Source organism: Canis aureus, chromosome 28 (assembly GCF_053574225.1).
Source record: "Canis aureus isolate CA01 chromosome 28, VMU_Caureus_v.1.0, whole genome shotgun sequence".
Classification (NCBI taxonomy): Eukaryota; Metazoa; Chordata; class Mammalia; order Carnivora; family Canidae; genus Canis; species Canis aureus.
Window position 1 is genome coordinate 40303301 of NC_135638.1, and position 11424 is coordinate 40314724.

Sequence of the window (11424 nt, forward strand, 5' to 3'; positions counted from 1 at the left end):
AAAGTGACTTAGATTAGTTGTAAATGTATATTGCAAACCCTGGGGCAATCACTGCTGATATGCTAAAAGGGAGAGAAAATAGAATCATATAAAATGTTCAATTAAAATCACAAAAGGCATAAAAAGAATGGAAGACGAAATACGAACAATGAATAAGGGCAAAATTTAGAAAACCATAACAAATATGGTAAATATTAATCCAAGTATATCAATACTCACTTTGAACATCAGTCATCTAAAAGTGCCAATTAAGAGACAAATTGTCAGAGTGGATCAAAAAACATAGCTCAACTATGTGTTGCTTACAAGAACCCATTATAAATATAAAGATACACATATTAAAGGTAAATAGATGGAAAATAAACCATGCTAACAGTAAATGACAGAAAGAGGAACATATTACTTTCAGACACAGTAGACATCGAAGCAAAGAAAGTTACTGGGGAAAAAGAAAGATATTAGGAAATAATAAAGAGTTAATCTTCCAAATATATATTTACAAATAAAGCTGTTTTTAAAAATAAACTGTGATCTGGGGAAAGACTTGCAAAGATTCTAAAAAAATCCACATGTTGCAGATAAAAAAAAAAAATCATAAAGTTGCATTCCCAGAATGCCATGTCCAGGTCTTTCTAGGTCACTGTACTTTTAAGTAGAATATTAAAACATTTGTACTATCGATATACCACTCTCATTTTTACTAAGATAATTTTAGTTTTTGTTCTTAGGTCAATATTGTTAACAATTATTAAGTTAATATTTATGCAGTACCTGTTCCCCAGTTAACTGTCCGCTCCGTGAGGGTAGAACCTTGTCTGTCTTTGTAAGTGCTGTAACCTGATCACCTGTCAGTATCTGGGTCATATTTGTTACTCAGGATATATTTGCAGGAATGATGTAATGGAAATATGACAATTATATGGTTGGCAAATACAATACAAATCACTTTAAAAAGAGGAAAGCAATGATAATAAGCTCAGGTATTATTGTGAAGTCAAAATATATTAAGTCAAAATAACCTTACACTCTAAAGGAGCTAGAAAATTAACAGGGAATAAAGCTGAAAGCCAGCAAAAGGGAAATAATAAAGATTAAAGCAGAAATAAACGATATTGAAACGAAAACACTAGTAGAACAAGTCCACTAAACTAAGAACTGGTTCTACAAAAGAATTAATAAAATGGATAACCCCCCCTAATCTGACTTATTATAAAGAAAAGAGAAAGGTCCCAAATAAATAAAATCATGAATGAAAGCGAAAGATCACACCAACACCACAGAACACAAACTATTATAGGAGAATATTAGGAAAATTATATGCCAACAAATAGGGTAATCTGGAAGAAATAGACAAATTCCTAGAAAGAAACTCAACAGCACTCAACAGTACTCAACAGCAGCAGGTCATCTTTGTCAGCACTTTCAGGTTCTGAGGTCCCTGCCATTGGGCCCATGCAAGCACCTCCCTCAGGTTTCATGTCTAATAGTTCATCTGAGCATGCATTATGTATAGAGCTTTTGTCTAAGGCAGATAAAATGCTTTTTCCATCTTCAGTCTTAAAACTAGAAGATTCCTTGTGCTGGTTTTCATCCTCTAATGAAATTAACTGACTCGGCTCCTCCATGGTGGCCTCTGCACTTTCCTGCTGGGTGATCTTCTTCCTTTCTTCTTTCTCAATCAGTTTTTTCATAGGGTCTTGTAAGCTCTTTAATGTAGTGAATTCATATGGTTGGTAACCTTTGAAGCTCTCGTGGATGGCTGCCATAGTGTGAGAAGTTTTCTCCCAAAAATGAAGCAGAGTGGTCTGGTATGTTGCTAGCATATGAGACAACAGATTGCATCGGCTTGCTCCAAGAAGATCCACTTTTTGACACACATCCATCTTTTTTTTTGGGGGGGGGTACCAAATTACTTTATTTGAAGGAATGATACAAACGAAAGAAGTAGATGTTTCGGTACAACTTATAGAAAAGGTAAAGGTAACCCCAACATGCATGCACTGCCTCGGTGACCAGGGAAGTCACCTTGTGGCTATGGGAAGACAGCCTAAGGCTTAGCTCTCACTATCACTGTTTCCCAGGGCGTGCTTGTCAAAGAGATACTCTGCCATCCCAGATTCGGGAGCCCCCATCTTGCGCAGGTTGGTTACATGGTCACCCAATTCTTTGATGGATTTCACCTGCTCGTTCAGGCAATGAGTCTCAATGAAGTCACACAAGTGGGGGTCATTTTTATCAGTGGCTGGTTTGTGCAGTTCCAGTAGTGACTGATTCATGCTCTTTTCCAAGTGTAATGCACACTCCATTGCATTCAGCCCATTCTCCCAATCATCACGGTCTGGTTTCTTAATATCCTGAAGGAAGATTTGACCGCTTCATGGTTCTGCAGCTTCATCAGTTTCTCAGCATGTTCCCTCTCCTCATGAGATTGGTGGAGAAAATATTTGGCAAAGTTCTTCAAAGCCACATCATCACGATCAAAGTAATAAGACATGGACAAGTAGACGTAAGACGCATAGAGCTCCAGGTTTATCCCCTGGAGGGCAGCAGCTGCCCCTTCCGAACAGCCTTGGCTGTGCTGAGTCAGCCCAGCCTGCAGTTCATTCTGGCCGCTGGTGTGGCCCTGGTTGCCAGCCTCCTGGCTTGGTACTACATGTGAAGGAACCACGTTGGCACCCTCTTCCCAAGTGACCACTGGCCTGCCCCTGCCTCTACCGGTGACTGAACTACCACCTCAGGTGACTTTTTTTTTAAATGCTGGGTTTGAGAAAACAAGCAACCAATAAAAGCCAGATGCTAAAGCCTCTGCCTGTAGCATCCTCTGTGGGCTTGATGCTGAGCTGGCTGCAAACCCACCATTCCTGCAGCCTTGAGGCCTTGGCTCGAGCAACCAGTGCAACTCAGCAGGCCAGCCTGGGCCTCTGGAACCAGCTCTGCTCCTGGGGCGTCCACACTGCTCACCCTGAGGCTCCTTCCCTCACTCTTCTCCTGTGTTGGCATTTAGGTGGGAACCTTTCCTCTGATGGGCATAGTGCAGCCGGCAAGCCCAGGCTGCTATAGCTCTGTGGAAGGGAGGGGGCCTCTCCTGGGGGAGGAGAAGGGGTGGCTTGCACCGTCCTGAACCAACCAGTCCTCATCCCTCTCAAGCAGAAACCCTGGAGAGGGGGTTTATTTAGCCATGGCCCATCGCCTGCCTCCCTTGACCTGTATTAATGCTACAGCACTCAATAAAGTGGACTCTGAAAGAAAAAAAAAAAAAAAAGATCTTACTACCAAAACTGAAACATGAACTACCAAAACTAAAACAGGAAGACATGAAAAATTTGAAAAGACCCATAACTAGAAAAAAAATTGAAACAGTAATTAAAAATCTCCCGACAAACAAAATTCCAGAATCAGATAGCTTCTTCAGGGAATTATATTAGACATCAAAGAAGAGTTAATACCTATTCTTCTCAAGCTTTTCCAAAAGAAAGAAATGGAAAAAAACCATCCAAACTCATCTTATGAGGCCAGCATTTCCTTGATTCTAAAACAAGACAAACATACCATAGAAAGGATAATTACAAGTCCATATCTCTGAGTGCAAAAAGATACTAGATTCTCAACAAGATACTAGAAAAATGAATCAAACAGCATGTTAAAGGAATTATTTACCATGACCACATGCCATTTATTCCTGGGCTACAAGGCTGATTCAATTTGTAAATCAATCAATGTGATACACCACATTAATAAAAGAAAGGATAAGAACCATATGATCCTCTCAATAGATGCAAAGAAAAAAAAAGCACTTGACAAAATACCTCATCCATCTTGATAAAAAACACCCAATAAAGTAGCAATAGATAGAATACACTTCAACATCAGAAAGGCCATATATGAAAGACCCACAGGTAACATCATCCTCAATGGGGAAAAACAGAGACTTTCATCTACAGCAAGAAACAACACAAGGATGTCTGCCCTCATCATTACTCTTTAACATAGTACTGGAAGTCTAAGCCTCAGAAATCAGACAGAAAAAGAAATAAAAGGCATCCAAATCATCAAGGAAAAAGTAAAACTTTCAATATTTGTAGACAACATGATTCTCTATGCAGAAAACTGCACTAAAAATTGCTAGAACTAATACATGAATTCAGCAAAGTCACAGGATATAAAATCGACATGCAGAAATCTTTTGCATTTCTATACACCCACAATGAAGCAGCAGAAAGCAAAATCAAGGAATTGATCCTATTTACAATTGCACCAAAACCCATAAGATACCTAGGAATAAACATAACCAAAGAGATGAAAGACCCATACTCTGGAAATCTATGGAAAATTTATGAAAGAAACTGAAGACGCAAAAGAATGGGAAAGCATTCCATGATCATGGATTGGAAGAATAAACATTGTTAAAATGTCCCAAAGCAATCTACACATTTAGTGCAATCCCCATCAAAATACCTCAAGCATTTTGCACAAAGCTAGAATAATCCTAAAATTTGTATGGAACCACAAAAGACTCTAGATAGCCAAAACACCCTTGAAAAAGAAAAACAAAACTGGAGTCAACATAATTCTAAACTTCAAACTCTATTACAAAGCTAGAGTGATCAAGACAGTATGGTACTGGCACAAAATAGGCACATAGATCAATGGAATGGAGTAGATAACCCAGAAATGGACCCATGACTATATGGTCAACTAATATTTGACAAAGAAGGAAAGAATATCCAATGAGAAAAAGTCTCTTCAACAAATGGTGCTGGGAAAACTGGAAAACAACATGCAAGAGAATGAAACTGGGCCACTTTCTTATACCATACACAAAAATAAAGTCAAAATGGATGAAAGACCTAAAGACAGGAAACTAAAAATCTAGAGGAGAACACAGACAGAAATTTCTTTGAACTCCGCCACAGCAACTTCTTACTAGACAAGTCTCATAAGGCAAGGAAAACAAAAGCAAAAATGAACTATTGGGACTTCATCAAGATAAAAAGCTTCTGGGGGATCCCTGGGTGGCTCAGCGGTTTAGCGCCTGCCTTTGGCCCAGGGTCCGATTTTGGAGTCCCGGGATCGAGTCCCACATGGGGCTCCCGGCATGGAGCCTGCTTCTCCCTCCTCCTGTGTCTCTGCCTCTCTCTCTCTATGTCTATCATAAATAAATAAATAAATCTTAAAAAATAAGCTTCTGCACAGTGAAGGAAAAAATCAACAAAACTAAAAGGCAGCCTATAGAATGAAAGAAGATATTTGCAAATGAAATGTCTGGTAAAAGGTTAGTTTCCAAAATCTATTAGGAGTTTTTCAAGCTCAACACTCAATAAACAATGCAGATGGGAAACCAGCACAAGACATGAAGAGAAATTTTCTGAAGAAGACATCAAAATGGCTAAGAGATACATGAAAAGATGTTCAACATCATTCATCATCAGGGAAATGCAAATCAAAACCAGGATGAAATATCACCTCACCCATCAGAATGGCTGAAATTAACAACACAAGAAACAATAGGTGTTGGCGAGGATGTGGAGAAAGGGGAACCCTCTCCCACCCTTGGTGGAATGAAAACTGGTGCAGCCACTCTGGAGTATAGTATGGAGGTTCCTCAAAAAGTGAAAAATAGAAGTATACTCTGACCCAGCATTGCACTACTAGGTACTTATCAAAGGGTGCAAAAATAGAGTTTCAAAAGGGTGCATGTACCTTGATGTTCATAGCAGCATTATCAACAGTAGCAAAATTATGGAGAGTCCAAATGTCCATGACTGATAAATAGAAAAAGAGGTGGGAAGGAAATGGAGTATTACTCAGCCATCCAAAATAATGATATCTTGCCATTTGTAATGATGTGGATGGAGCTAGGATGTAGAATGGTAAGCAAAATGTGTCAGAGAAAATTAAATACCATATGATTTTACACATATGTGAAATTTAAGAAATAAAACAGATGAATATATGGTGGGAAGAGAGAAGGAAACAAACAATAAGAGAATTTTTTAAAAAGATTTTATTTATTGAGACAGAAAGAGAACGAGAGAGAGAGGCAGAGACATAGGTAGAGGGAGAAGCAGGCTCCAAGCAGGAAGCCTGATGCGGGACTCGATCCCAGGACTCCGGGATCACTCCTTGAACTGAGGGCAGGCACTCAAACTCTGAGCCACCCAGGCATCCCAAGAGACTCTTAATGATGGATAACAAACTCAGTGTTGATGGAGGGGGGTGAGTGGGAGATGGGCTAGATGGGTGATGGGTATTAAAGAGGACAGTTGTTATGATGAGCAATGGGTGTTGTATGTAATTGATGAATCACTAAATTCTCCTGAAATCAACATTGCACTATATGTTAACTAACTACAATTTAAATAAAAATTTGAAAAAAGTTAACTAAAACTTTTTTAAAGAAGTGAGGGAAAAAAACAAAAATTATCCTAATATTAATGAAATTCATACTTTTACAGAATAGCTGAATTAACAAAATTGAAGTTTATACCATATTTTTCAGATGTTAAGTTTGTTAAACTTGTCTTAAGCCAAGATTTGTCTAGGAAAGAAATTTATATTTTCCTGAAAAATTTTCCATTCAGGGAATGGAGGAGGAAAAAAATCTAGTGTGTTGCTATATCATCTGAAAATTGTCTACTCAGTGACAAAAATAACAGAAGATAAAGACATTTTGACTAAGCATAAATACTGAGCATATGTTTATAATTTTCTTTGATCTTTGCAATTAAATATAATATTTAGAATTAGAGAGTTTCAACTTATTTAATATTTACTCTTTTGAGTTCCTTACATTACCTCATCAAGATAACTAGTTAATAGATAAATGTATATAAATATATTATTCATGTCATCCTTTTGAGTTTTCTGAATGATAATAAAACTAACTTTTATTATGTACCAGAAAAAAATGAGGTTAATTAGATTAAGACCTATAGTTTACTAGTGTTTTAGTCGGGTAGATTGTTTAAGCCTGATGGAATCCTACATAATTTTAATAGTATAGATACGCAGTTTGAAATCCATTGCTGTAAGTTTATAGTGAGAATGATAACATATTAGTACCTATCAGCAGAATCAAACACACATGAACGCATGCACACACACCCCTACCCCCAACGCCTCCTTGTTCAGGAAACTGATAAGAAGCTTTAAATAAAGAGTTTAGAAGATGATATTGGGCATTGCTAAAGAATTTTGATCAAAATGTAAGGGAAGAGTATAATAAAGCAGAATCTCCTTTTTAAAGGTTTAAATGGTAACTTGCGACACACCTATGTCACCTTAGCCATTGACAACTTCCTTGAGATCATCTATACAGGAAAAGTTTTAGTAAAATGATATCATTGCCTTCTAACAACCAACAGTTGTTGGTTCTAAATTTTGTAACCCACAACCTTTTAGGTCAATATTTCTGAGGAAATCTTCAAAACATTAATAAGCCTAACTCATTTTAATAAATGAGTTAATTTAAAAATAAATGAGTTAAAAAATTAATAAATTAATTTTATACCATTTGAAGAAATGAAGAGTACCTATCACAAGTCACAAGTTTTCTTTTCCACATGGTAACTAGCAGATAAAGTTTTCCTGTGATGTGTTAATATGAATTATTTCTAGAGGAAGGGAAAGAAAAGTTAACATATATATCAGTGTTTCCACCTTGAATTAAGAGAACAAAATCTCTTAGTTGCAGTGAGACAAAAGATAAAGAAAAGAAATTAAATAAAATTTATAAAATGTAAATAAAATATTCCTAAGAGGAGAGGATCTATATGGAGCAAAGTCTAATGTTAATTGTGGAACACAGAGGCAAGTGTTAATATATGGAATGAAGTTCTAAGATAACAGCAACCAGTTCAAAAGCATTCCTCAAAGGTTGGGCCTCTTAATTGAAGACAGAGAGCCTTTAAATTCTTTTGAAACTATTTATTTAATGCTGTGAAAAATATTTAAAAAGAAGGATTTTTTTATCAGCAATTTCAGAACATTACCCGAAGGACACTGATAAAATGTTGATACAATTTTCATCAATATGAAGTTGCATATGAGGGCATAAGAGCTGCATTTCAGCTGGGAAATTGGAGCTTTCTTCATGTACATGAGGCTTAGGGGTGTGAGAGCATGGGATTTATGACACTATTCTCAATGTTAGGAAAGGGACTGTTGACAGAAGTTGTTTTGTGAACCATATGAGCCTTAACTCTATATTTTTTGACTCTATCTTGTTTTTAGGAGTCATAAGCTATTTTTATCAGTACAGACCATGGCAATAAATTCCAGACCTAAAGTTAGGAAATTTCCATAATTTTGCCAAGGTCTCAGTGATGCTGGGTACTTATGACAGTTACTGTGTGTCCCTAGGGAAGTCTCAGTGACCTGAAAATCATGTAGTTTTCAGTTAGGTGATGCACAGCTGAGGACAGCAGGGGACTTGGAAATGTATGGGGTTGGTTTAAATATAATCAGATAAAGCAGTGGATTTGGGGAGCAGCAATTTTGGAAGAAAAGAAAAACTTCCCCAATGAATTCAGATTAAACAAAAATTGCCAAAGAGGAAAGGAATAATTGTATAATAAAGGTTTATACAAGATAGCTCAATTGCTAAAAGTTATAGGTTTTGATATTTGGAATCTCTGCTAGAAACATAAAAGAATTTTAATACTGCATTTGGAGTGAGATAGAATCCTAAGAGTTGCAAGGAGAGGAAATCATATTTTTTTATAGTCTCATTTTAGAATACATGTTGGGTACTTGGGCAAAGATAAAGTATATTTGAAGGTATAAATAAGTTTTCCTATTTATGTTTGCTGAATTTAGTTTCAGTCTCTAAAATGCTAAGGTTCATTCTATATGAACTGCAAGCTGTTTTTCTTAAAAGTTTCATATTAATACAATTAAATAACAGCCAAATGATCTTTATCTTCAAAGCTTAAATTTCAAATAGGCTCATAGTAAAATCTTGCTTTCATAAAATTTCATATGTGTTTTCATATGACAAGGAACCTAAGAAGAATTGTGGTTAGGTGACGGGAATAAACTTTCTAATGAATAGGGTTTGCAACACTGAAATAATAGTAAGAAATCTTACATCAGTAATTTAAATGTAAGTTTCAACATTAATAAGATGTACAAACAAGTAAGATAACTTAGAAGTCAGCCTTCTACGGCTAACTTTAGAAGATGATTAGACTGCCACTGTATTCATATGAAGGTGACTAGTTGATTATTGTCTTCAGTTCCCTAAAAATCCCTTATCAAGTCCCTTTCTGCCTTGTCAATATGTGAAAACATCACTGCAATTAAGCCATAATTAAGGAAATCATGGGTCACTTGGTCTTTTGTAACATGCATTGTGGGTTCAGTATAATGACCTCTCTTTTCCGTCATTCAGAATCTGTTTATGTCAACACTTCAGTCTGTTTCTGCGAGGGAGATTATATCACTATCTCACAATCATCCAAATTTTGAGCTGATCTTAAAAAATTAAAATTTTAATAAGAATAAGTTTTAATGAGTTGGAATTACAATGGCTTTATAGCAACTGTTTTGCATATCAAAGTCATTCAATGAGTAGGTGTTCCAGCAAAAAAGAGAGACAAAATACCAACGTCATCTTTCTAAAGGTAGTCATTCTTTGGTATTTTGCTCAGGCCTTAAAACCAAAAGTTGATTTCAAGATATCCTCTCCTTTAATAAAAGCCAAAGAGACATATTTATTCTGATTCTAAACTTCTAAAACCTCTTTTACTATATACAAGATCATCTTTTTGTCCCACTTATACTTTTTTGTTCCTTTTGCCCATTCTCCTGTGGAGAACAAAATGGAGTCTCTCATGTCAAGCAGGGGCCTGTGTCAAGCAGTTAAAGGTACTACAGCTAGGAGATAGCACCAGGACCACTGTCAGCTGACGCTCACAACTGATTGATAACAAGCAGAACCAGAAGAGATCCAAAAGGGCCCAAGACCAATTAAATCCCTTTAAAAAGGGAAGGATTTGGGCAGCAAACTGTCAGACTCTTCCGACTTGACCTCTCTATGTCTGACCACTTCAAAAAGGCAACTGCCACTAAAGGCTTTGCCTGATTGATCTCTGAACAGAACTGGGGTCTGTCACTGCTTGAACATAATAAGCAGTAAATGCCAAGAACCCATGTGGACCAGATTGAGGTCTTATCTCAACTGTGTGCCCACAGACCGACTTCACATTTGGTTCATTAACTTCCTACACCCTTCTGTTATCTTATTTGTTGTGTAATTTGTCTTATGTCCCACTCTGTGGGCTATATAAGAAGCCAAGTTTAATCACACGGTGAAATGTCATTGAGTTTGGAATCCTGAACATGCCTTATAAATGTGATTAACTTTGCTTTTTGATTGAATAAAGCTGACATTGTGGAAAGACACAACTCATGTGTGTGCCTTCATAGCACGCTCATGACACTCATAAACTTCCCCAAAACAATTTTATCCAGGTTTTTCACCCAGTATATAGTCACGTTAGACAATGTTCCCTTTTCATTCTTCCAGTCAGAAGGCAGATACTGTATAGTGAAAGAAAAGAATTATTAAATATGAGATTTGAATAAAGGAAATAGGCTATTAGAGGTAAAGACAATTCTAGGGAATATGAAGTAGCTGCTACACGAAGCAGTAATGACCCATGTATGGAGGCAGAACACTCTAAGGATGACAGCTCTGAAGGAAGGACCACAGGAATGAAATCCAGGCCTCACTGGAGAAGGTACTGCTGGTGTCCACAGGAGGGGCAGGAAGTTTGGTTGCGGAGTTTGCTATCTGGGATGCCAGGGAAGACACCCCAGGGAAGACCCACATCTCAAAACATCTGTGAGGACTCCTGGAGGATTATGGAGAGAGTTTCCCCACAAGGAGGTGCTGCACTATGGATACTTCTGAGAAAACCCTATCCAGGTTCTGGCAGAAAATGCCCATGAGGAGGGGTCAAGTGCTAGTGGCCATCAGGTGCTCCAAGAGCCATCAACAGGAGCACACAAGAACCTGGCAGAGACCCCTTCCCCTCCACTGTCACTTCAGTGCAGACTTACTACTAAAATAGCTTAACCCTGAGCAGTGTTACAGGAGGAATTCCTACGGGGTCCAGCTCCATAATTATACACTAGGTAATGGCAGGTAGATCTAGAGCTGAGAGGTGATAAATGAGTATCTTTCACATTTTACCTCCTTGGCTTCCAAGTGCACCTGTGTACACGCTTGAATTTCTTTCTTTTTTTTCTTTTTATAGATTTCATTTATTTATTCATGAGAGACAGAGAGAGAGAGAGGCAGAGACATAGGCAGAGGGAGAAGCAGGCTCCATGCAGGAAGCCCGATGCAGGACTCGATCCTCGGATTCCAGGATCACGCCCTGAGCTGAAAGCAGAAGCTCAACCTCTGAGCCACCCAGG

The 11424-nt window shown here is 37.6% G+C and overlaps 1 pseudogene; it reads right to left on the reverse strand.

Annotated features, from left to right (window-relative positions):
- Positions 1-1899: 1899 nt before the first annotated feature.
- LOC144300273 (ferritin heavy chain pseudogene) lies at positions 1900-8100 on the reverse strand (annotated as a pseudogene).
- Between the last annotated feature and the right edge of the window lie 3324 nt (positions 8101-11424).